The sequence below is a fragment of the Talpa europaea genome (genome assembly GCF_964194135.1).
Source record: "Talpa europaea genome assembly, chromosome: 13".
NCBI lineage: Eukaryota > Metazoa > Chordata > Mammalia > Eulipotyphla > Talpidae > Talpa > Talpa europaea.
In genome coordinates, this window is record NC_140080.1 from 70,163,918 (window position 1) to 70,174,843 (window position 10,926).

Here is a 10,926-nt window from a genome sequence, read left to right on the forward strand (position 1 = left end):
TAGCCTTCCAGGATTAGGTTCAATCTGGTCCTTGAAGCATGGAATGACAAACCAGGGGCACTCTTTCAATGGGATAGTCCAGGACTTCTCAAACTTGTAGAGTTTTGATTTAGTGAATCTGGGGAAGGCTCTGACATCTCCTTTTCAAACAAGTTCTCAAGTGATGCTGATATTGGTCTGAGAAACCATACTTTGAGGTGTAAGGGTATAGAATTCTAATAAATTGAATTTGGGGGAAGTTGTTACTAGTAAATAGGGTTCAGTACTCCATTATGGCCTTTTGGGAGTTCTTTACATAGCAAATAAAGATACTCATGTCTGAAGACATGAACATGATAGAATCTCAGCAGATTTGGGCAGCTCAAGTATCATTGCAGCAACTCAACCTATAGCAGGAGTTCGGAAGATAGTTGGAGTCAAGGAGTCTGGTCAAGAAGCTTTTGCTTGAGAGTTTAGGTCTGTGTCCTCGGTACAAAGAATCATCCAAAAGTAGGATTTCATGGGCCTAGTTGCCCCAAAAGAGACTTGCAGAGTTGGGCAGCACCAAGATGGTTGAAGAGAAGCTGGCAATGCTACATATTATCATTGCAAGTGGGTGCATCAGTTTCTCAGATACCCAAGAAGAGACTTCACAGCACCTTAGATCCTGTCCTCTGGGACTATGAGGCCATGGGCTAACCTGGGGAGAGGAGTAGCATTACTGAGATAGAGAAGACTGGGAAGAATAAGCTTTCAATGGGGAGAGTTTCCGGAGCTCAGATCTGAACACAATATAGTTGTGATGCTTATTACATATCCAGGTAAGAGGAGGTAATAGTGTGTTAGAAATCTAGTTCTAGAATTTAGGAGGGAAATCTAGACTGCAGCAAGAACTTCTTGGAGTCATAAGCAGAATGTCAAGAGCTGTAGTTCTTGAAAGTCAAATGATGAAAATGTGTGTTGAACTGAATTAACTGAATCACATTTAAAAAAAAAACTTTATTGTTTCCAAATCCAATGTTCTTAATAAAATCTTGAGGAGCACTGAGAGGAAATTCATGTTTGCTTTTCTTCTCAGGGCCTGTGCAGCATAATAAATCCACAGGGTTGACTCTGACTTCCATCTCAGCATTCCCTCACAATACATGTGAAGCACTTAGCAAGATTCCTAGTCATGAAGGTTCCTGAACATAAGCTTTTTGGTTCATTTCTCTCTTTACCTGGTGAAGTTTACAATTCCCATTCATAAAATGGGGGCAATTTTTTTCCACAAAGCTCACTGTAAAGGTCAGGAAGACACAGTGCAGGTTTTCTATGATCCAGCAGACCGGGTAAAGGAGGAATCAGAGTCCTCAGTGGTTTTATGCAGGTCTTTTATTGGGATTTACCCAGTACACAGCAGGCAAGGCTGGTAAGCCTCCCAGCCCCCAGCAAGTCTTCACTCTATGTGGACTCTCCGGCGTTCTCTGCTTCTCTCTCGGCTTCTCTTTCAGCTTCTGCTGCTGCCGGCGTCCCCGTGATGCCACCCTTATAAACTCAGTCTCTCAGCCCAGGTGAATCCCATCTACCTATGCCCATACCCCACTCTAGGTGCCCGCCATCAGGCATGCATTCAGGACCGCAAGGATCCATCATCTATCCTGATGGCGGGAGGGCAGAAAAGCCTGACATTTTTCCTTACCCTACACTCACATAAACATAAATTTAATGTTAACACAAATATAAAGAAAGCTATTCAAACGCAGTAGGAATGAAGTATCTGGAAATTAAAACATTGTTATAGCAGGGGGATTTAGTGATTTTACAAACATTAAATCTTGAGACCCTCCAGCTGGCTTTCCCCACTGTAGGGTCAGGAACAGACACAGTGCAGGTTTTCTGATCCAGCAGACTGGGTAAAGGAGGAGTCAGAGTCCTCAGTGGCTTTTGGGGGTCTTTTATTTAGATTTACCAGGCATAAGGCAGGCAGAGGTGCTGGGGGGCCGGGAGGCTGGCAGTCCTCCCAGCCCCCAGCAAATCCCCACTCTATCTGGGCTCTCTGGCCTTCTCTCTGCTTCTCTTCTTCTCTCAGCTTCTGCTGGCGTCCCCATGATGCCGCCCTTAAAAGCCCAGTGTTAGCCCCAGTGAATCCCATCTACCTATGCCCACACCCTACTCCAGGGGCCCGCCATCAGGCATGCATTCAGGACCACAGATCCGTCATCTATCCTGATGGCGGGAGGGCAGAAAAGCCTGATACTTTTTACCTTACCCTACACCCACTCAACACACAGAACAGTGACCACCAGTGTTTATCTTTAGGTAAAGCTGAAAGAGCCCTTTAGGGTGGAATCTGACTAATATATAAAAAAAAAAAAACCCAAAAAGTAATAAATATGGCACAAACCAATGCACCCTACAGAAAGCTCATATACTATTAGCATTTACATATTAGCTATCTAGACGCCCATGCTTATAAATGAGCAATGATCAACTATAACCTGACATTTGAAAAAACCTTTAATATGAAAGATAAACAACAAAACAAAGAGGCGGGAAAAGCACCTTTGAGGGAAAATGAACCAAGCTGAAGAAATCAGGTAAGATAATGCTGGCTGCTACAACAATCAAACCCATATGTAAGAATAGTCTCAATATAGCATCTAGTCTAAAAGGAGAGTTCCTGATAAGGAGATTGTAGGGTAAGGTAAAAAAGTATCAGGCTTTTCTGCCCTCCTGCCATTAGGATAGATGACAGAATCCGGTGGTCCTGAATGCATGCCTGATGGTGGGCACCTAGAGTGGGGTATGGGCATGCGTAAGTGAGTACACCTGGGCTGAGAGACTGAGCTTATAATGGTGGCGTCATGGGGACGCCAGCAGAATGAACAGAACCACACAAGAAGCAGAGAGAACATGAGAAAAGGCCGGAGAGCCCAGAAAGAGTGAAAACTTGCTGGGGGCTAGGAGGCCTGCCAGCCTCCCGGCCCCCCCAGCACCCCTGCCTGCTGTGTACCTAGTAAATCCAAATAAAAGCCTGCAAAAGCCACCAAGGGCTCCAGGACTCTCTTCTCCTTTACCTGTCTGCTTGGGTCATAGAGAACCTGCTCCATGTCCTCCTGCCCCTTACAGAGGTGGCTTTCCTAATTATGAGTTAAGGATGTAGGCTCCTTCTACCTTTTTGAAAACTTGAAAATTTTATTTTGTAGCATGTTCCCAAAATTATATAAATGTCCATACTGATCACACCTTGACCTATCTCTGTTTATACCTAGGAAGGAGATAAAAAAGGAAAAAAAAAATTGCTAACTTCCAAGCTGTTTAAGAAAAGGGAAAGCAATCAGTATAGCAGATAGCACCCCTCCAAATAGCACAGATATACTAATAATATAAGCACAGGATACTCATCAACTAGTATCACATGTAACTATATTGGGAAGACAGGAGCTGGGATATGTGGTATATACATGGTATGAAGGAGTTAACTTTTTATGTTCTATAATGGGGAGTCCATAGACAATGCCTAAAACATAGAAACAATATAAGACTCATATAAAGATGCTATTTATAGATAAATACTAGATAAGTTGAAATTAGTTGCTTCTGAAAAAGGAAATTTAGTGAGAGTGATCGTTTTTAGAATATAGAAGCATAATTTTTATTTTCAAAAAGAAAAATACTGTTAAGAGTGATCATTCTTGGGTGTTGGATTTTTGTATAAATTTTTAAAATATACTTTCTAAATTTGCATAATCTAAAATACTCTTTCTAACATTTGCATAATCTAAAGTGAATATTGGTGATTTTATGATTGAAATATCAAATGCAGTTTATTTTTTTTAAATAATAAATTTTATTTTTATATTCCCCATACAGTTGCAGCACCCCCATTCTGACCCCAATCCCTCCCCTCCCGGCCCCCACTCCCCAAAAAGTGTCTCTGGTTCATAGTTTTTTGTTGATTTTGATTTTCACTTTCTTATAGTTATTCATTTTCCTGGTCCCTTATTTAAGTTTTCTAGATTCCTGCTATGAGTGAGACCATCCGGTATTTTTCTTTTTCTTTTTGGCTTATTTCACTGAGCATGATCCCTTCCAGCGCCATCCATGTTGCTGCAAATTGCATGTGTTTATCTTTTTTGAATGCTGAGTAATATTCCATGGTATATATGTACCACATCTTCTTGATCCAGTCATCTATTTTTGGGCATTTGGGCTGTTTCCAAAGCTTAGCTATTGTAAATAGTGCTGCTATAAACATAGGGGTGCAGGTGTTCTTTGGAATGGATGTTTCTGTGTCCTTTGGGTAAAGACCTAGGAGTGGAATTGCTGGATCATATGGAAGCTCTATGTTTAGTAGGTCCAGAAATCTCCACACAGCTCTCCATAGTGGTTGGACCAGTTTGCACTCCCACCAGCAGTGCAGAAGAGTTCCTTTTTCTCCACACCCTCGCCAACATTTGTTGTTGCTAGTTTTTTTAATATGTGCCATTCTCACTGGTGTAAGATGGTATCTCATGGTAGTTTTGATTTGCATTTCCCTGATTACAAGTGATGTTGAACATTTTTTCATATGCCTGTTGGCCATTTGCATGTCCTCTTCAGAGAAGTTTCTTTTTAGCTCTTCTGCAAATTTTTTGACTGGGTTATTTTCTTTGTTGTTGCTGAGTCTCATCAGCTCTTTGCAGGTTTTTGTGATCAGTCCTTTATCATTAGTGTTGTGTGCAAAAATGTTCTCCCAGTTGGTGGGGTTTCTCTTTGTTTTTGTTATTGTCTCTTTTGCTGTACAGAAGCTCTTTAATTTGATGTAGTCCCAGCTGTTTATCTTTGCCTTCACTATCACTGCTTTGGGTGATGTGTCTGTAAAGATGCCTTTGATGTGCAAATCACGTAGTGTTTCGCCTATATTTCCTTCTATATATTTTATGGTTTCAGGTCTTATGTCTAGTTCTTTAATCCATTTTGAGTTGATTTTTGTGTATGGTGTGAGGTAGTGGTCAAGCTTCATTCTTTTGCATGTAGCTTTCAGGTCTTATGTCTAGTTCTTTAATCCATTTTGAGTTGATTTTTGTGTATGGTGTGAGGTAGTGGTCAAGCTTCATTCTTTTGCATGTAGTGACCCAGTTTTCCCAGCACCATTTATTGAACAAACTTTCTTTGCTCCAATGCATAGTCTTTGCTCCTTTGTCAAAGATTAGTTGACCATAAATCTGTGGGTTTATTTCTGGATTTTCTATTTGATTCCATTGGTCTGTATGTCTGTTCTTGTTCCAATACCATGCAGTTTTGATGATTATGGCTTTGTAGTAGAGTTTGAAGTCTGGGAGTGTGATGCCTCCATTCCCTTCTCTTTTTTTCAGGAGAGCTTTGGCTATTCAGGGTTTTTTGTGATTCCATATGAATTTCATCAATAATTGTTCTATTTCTTTGAAGAATGACATTGAAATTTTGATTGGAATAGCATTGAATCTGTATATTGCTTTTGGTAGGATGGCCATTTTAATAATGTTTATTCTTCCAATCCATGAGCAGGGGATGTCTTTCCATTTCTTTGTGTCTTCTTCTATTTCTTTTAACAGTGTTTTATAGTTTTCTTTGTATAGGTCCTTTACCTCTTTTGTTAGATTTATTCCCAAATATTTGATTTTTTTTGTTTCAATAATAAAAGGGATGGTTTTTTTGATTTCTTCTTCTTCAGATTTATTGTTTGTGTATAGGAAGGCTACTGACTTTTGCATGTTGATTTTGTATCCTGCCACTTTACTGAACTGATTGATGAGGTGAATTAGTTTTTCTGTGGAGTTTTTGGGGTTCTCTATGTATATTATCATATCATCTGCAAATAGTGATAGTTTGACTTCTTCTTTTCCTATTTGGATTCCTTGGATGTCTTTCTCTTGTCTTATTGCTCTGGCTAGGACTTCCAGTATTATATTGAAGAGCAGTGGTGAGAGTGGACATCCTTGTCTTGTTCCAGATCTTAATGGAATTGCTTTCAGCTTTTCACCATTGAGAATGATACTGGCTGTTGGCTTGTCATAGATGGCCTTTATGATGTTGAGGTATGTTCCTTGTATCCCAAGAATTTCAAGGGCTTTTATCATGAATGCGTGTTGCATTTGTCGAAAGATTTCTCAGCATCTATTGATATTATCATATGGTTTTTGTATTTCATTTTGTTGATGTGTTGGATAACGTTGATTGATTTTCGGATGTTGAACCATCCTTGTGTCCCTGGAATGAATCCTACTTGGTCGTGGTGAATTATCTTATGGATACATTATTGGATTCTGATAGCTAAAATTTTATTGAGGATTTTTGCATCAGTGTTCATTAGGGAGATTGGCCTGTAGTTTTCCTTTTTTGCGTTGTCCTTGTTTGGTTTTGGTATTAGTGTAATGTTGGCTTCATAGAACGTGTTTGGTATTGTCCCTTCCTTCTCAATTTTTTGAAAGAGTTTGTGAAGGATAGGCACTAATTCTTCTCTGAATGTTTGGTAGAATTCATTTGGAAATCCATCAGGTCCTGGGCTTTTGTTTTTGGGGAGGTTTTTGATTACCATTTCAATTTTGCTAATTGTAATTGGTCTGTTTAGGTGTTCTATTTCTTCTTTATCTAGCTTTGGGTGATTGTAGAGTTGTAGGAATTTGTCCATCTCCTCTAGATTGTTGAACTTGTTTCCATACAACTGTTCATAGTAGTTACTGATTATTCTTTTGATTTCTGCTGTATCTGTTGTGATTTCTCCTCTTTCATTTGTGATCCTGTTTATTTGTGCTTTCTCCCTTTTTTCCTTTGTGAGCCTGGCTAGGGGTTTGTCTATTTTATTGATTTTTTCAAAGAACCAGCTCTTGGTTTCATTGATCTTTTGGATTGTTTTTTTAGTTTCAATTTCATTTATTTCTGCTTTGGTATTTATTATTTCTTTTCTTCTACTGGTTTTGGGGTTTTTTTGTTGTTCTTTTTCTAGATCTTTGAGCTTCAAGATTAGGTTGTTTCTTTGAGTTCTTTCTTGTTTCTTGATGTGAGCTTCTATTGCTATATATTTTCCTCTTATTACTGCTTTTGCTGTATCCCATACATTTAGGATATTGGTGTCCTCCTTGTCATTCAATTCAAAGAATTTTTTAATTTCTTCTTTGATCTCCTCATTAGTCCAGTGGTCTTCCAGTAGTGTGGTTTTTAATCTCCATGAGGTAGGAAAGTTCCTTGCCTTCTTTTTATGGTTTATTTCTAGTTTGATGCCTTCATGGTCAGAAAAGATGGTTGATATGATTTCAATCTTGGTGTATCTGTTGATGTTTGTCTTGTGCCCCAGTATGTGATCGATCCTGGAGAATGATCCATGTGCGCTTGAGAAAAATGTGTACTCCGTTTTTTGGGGGTTTAGTGTTCTATAGATGTCTGTTAAGCCCAAATGCTCTAGGTCCTTATTTAGAGCTTTAGTTTCTTTACTTATTTTTTGTCTTGTTGATCTATCCATTGTTGATAGTGGTGTGTTGAAGTCTCGCACTACGTATGTGTTTTCTCTGATGTCTGTTTTCAGAGAGGACAACAGTTGTCTGATACATTTTGGTGCTCCTTCATTAGGTGAGTATATGTTAATGAGTGTTATTTCTTCTTGAAGTATTGTCCCCTTGATCATAATGTAGTGACCATTGGGGTCTCTTTTTTTTTTTGAGTTTGAAGTCTGTTTTATCTGATATAAGTATAGCTGTTCCTGCTTTCTTTTTTGGTCCATTTGCTTGTAGGATTGTTTTCCATCCTTTAACTTTGAGCCTATTTTTATCTTTTGTAGCTAAATGTGTTTCCTGGAGACAGCAAAAGGTTGGGTTTTGTTTCTTAATCCAGGCTGCAACTCTGTGTCTTTTTATTGAAGAGTTTAGTCCATTTACATTTAGAGTTAATATAGATATGTTAGCATTTGTATTTGCCATTGTGTTTGTCTTTCCTTTGATTTTGTTTATTTATTCTTTTAATAACTTTTTTTTTGGCCTTCTTTTGTTGTTATTCGTCCCTCTGAGGTTCTGGCTTTAGGATTCCTTGTAGTATTTTTTGGAGTGGGGGTTTAGTCGTAATGAAATTCCAGAGTTTCTCTTTGTCTGGGAAGGTCCTTATTCTTTCTTCATAGAGGAAGGAGAGCTTTGCGGGATAGAGTATTCTTGGTTGGCATCTGTTTTCTTGGAGTCTGTTGACTATGTCCCTCCACTCTCTCCTTGCCCGTAGTGTTTCTTCAGAGAAGTCTGATGTCAGCCTGATTGGTTTTCCTTTGAATATTATCTGTTTCTTCCCTCTTGTCAGCTTCATTATTTTTTCCTTGTCCTGGATTCTTGGGAGCTTTACTATTATGTGTCTTGCTGTATTTTTCCTTTCGTCGTGGAAGTTTGGTGTTCTTCTTGCTTCTTGTATATCAATTTTCAGCTCCTTCTTCGCGTTTGGGAAGTTCTCTTCAATTATCTCCTGGAATATTTTCTCTGTTCCTACATCTCTCTCCTCTCCTTCTGGAATTCCTATAACTCTTATATTTCCTTTCCTCATGGAGTCAGATAGTTCCCGAAGTCTTTCTTCGTTCTTTTTCCTTCGTACTTCTCTTTCCTTTTCTGTTTTGGTTCTTTTTATTTCTGTGTCTTCAAGAGTACTTATTCGTTCTTCCATTTCATCTATTCTGCTTTCATTGCTTTTCCCAGAGTTCTTTAGTTCCTCCATTAATTCTTTGATCTCCTGCGTTTCTTTTGCTTCCCTCTTTAGGGACTCAATTTCCTTCTTCTGATCATTGTTTTCCTTTATGAGTTCTGTCATTTTTTTAATCACGGCAATTTTAAATTCTCTTTCTGGAAGGCTCAGAAGTTCTTCCAAGTTACTGTCATTGCAATCTGGGGGATGGTTTTATTTTTGTGGTGTGCTTTTTTCCTGAGGAGTTGTTAGGTTGTGTGTGGTTCTTCTACTCCCTACTGTCTGTTTTCTAATTTGTCGTATGCATTGGGACACTGTGTTGCTCGGACTGGCCGTCATCTTGGGTGAACTTCTCCGCTCCCCTCTGGCTCCTCCAGGAACCATCTCTGGCTTCTGGGGGGGCTTTCTGCTGGTTTTAGGCAGTCTTTACTGAAGAAATGTCCCTGTTCTAAACTGGCGAAGCGGGACGCAGTCCCTGCGCATCCGGTCTCAGGCACACTCTTCTGCGTGCCCGGTCTGCCCCGGACGTGGGTGCCTGCTCCCTCTGTGGGCTCAGACTGCTGGTTGGAAGGGGCCTGGCGTGGGCTAACTTCCCAGCTGGCCACTGGGTCCTCCAGAAGCCTTCTGCCCTTTTCAAGAAGTCTTAAGAAATTTCCCTGTTCTATGGGGTGTTAGTGACTTCTTTTCTGGTGGCTAGGTGGTGCCAGAGATCTCTCCTATTGTCCTTGGGGGGCTGTTTTTCAACCCCCCCACCCCCGTGCGACAGGGAACAGAGAGCGAGAATGGTAGGGTAAACCTCAACGGCTTTGGGGTGCTGTGTCTGCCTTGTGCCCCACCGTCGTGGAGAACCCACACCCAGAATTTCGTGCCCCGGGTCTCAGTTCAAAGCCCTCAAGTCCAGGACGCGGGCTGTAGCCCAGTTCAGTCGCGCAGGAAGGGCGCCTTTTGCACCCACTCCCGTGCCTGGGCGCCTGGTTCCTGCTCACTCAGTGAGGGACTTTCACCCCCGTGAGGGCCTCCGCGCGTCTCCCCGCAAGCTTAGGTCGCAGGCTCGGGGGCCTGGGCAGCCACGATCCCGGTCCGCGTTTGCTTTTCAAGCGCACCAAGCGCGCCGCTTTTCTGCGCAAGCTTACCGGCAGCCCGGGCTGTGTGCGCGTCTCCCGGGGTCTTTGTTCTTCTCTAATGGCGCCCGGAGCCGTTCGCTCACCACCGCGGCGGATCCTGCAGGGTTCGCCTCAGCTCCCGTTCACGGGGTGTGGTGGCTGCAATAGTTCCTTTCCACTCCCAGTCCCGCTTGCTGCGTCGTTTGTTCTTGTTGGTCGTTTTGGTTTGTTGTTTTCCTCCTCTCTGCCGGTCGGAGAGTGCCGACTCTGTAGGCAGAGGAGGGGAGCAGGGTTCTGCACTTCCCTCCCTTCTGGTCCTCTTTTATGGCCACTTTCTTCTTCGGGCAGTTTGCTGGAGTCACCTGTTTATCTTCCGTGTCCCAGTTCTCACTGGGACCTGCCGCTTTTCCTCCCTATTAACTTTTTTTAATGGGAGATCTTACTCGCAGCGTCTCCTCGCCGCCATGTTGCTCCGCCCCTTTCAAATGCAGTTTAAAAGTAACATTTTTCCTAACTAAATAATGGTAAGAATTAAGTATGAAATACCTTTAATAGTCACTTGAAAGTATTTAGCTATTTTTAAGTAAGGGAAATTTTTAAGTCACTAGCTATTTCTGACTTAAATAAGCAGGAGGTGAGTTTTCATGAGTTTAAATAAATAACTCTTCTAATTGATAGAAAACTTGAATAGATTTTATCCTTTTGCAAACCATACCAAATATGGCCTCCCTCCATTGTTTTTTAGATTATTTATTTGTTTGTCTATTTATTTATGTATTTATTTATTTATTTATACAAGCACAGGGTACAGTCAGAAGTGCAGGAGGGTGAGAGGATTCACCAGAGCCAGAGCAGGGAACAGAACAGGCAGACTGACGAAACACACTGCTGAGGGGAGCAGCGGGCAGCAGGAGAGGTCTGCGCGCCATGTGGGACCCTCGCCTTTGGCTGCGGATTGAACCGGCGCTGTAGAGGCTGCGGGCAGCTTCGCAAGCCAGCGTTCAACCGCTGCACCACTGGGGAGGCCCCATTCATTTTCTTAACTACATCTTTTTTCCTTAAAAGTAAGATTATTGTTGCTGTAAGAAGGATTGTAATTTATAGGAACTTTTCAAGGTAAACTCAACTAGATGTTAGAATACTCAGCAGGGTGCATTTTAACCACTTTCAAAAAGTTTCCTCTTCCTCCTTT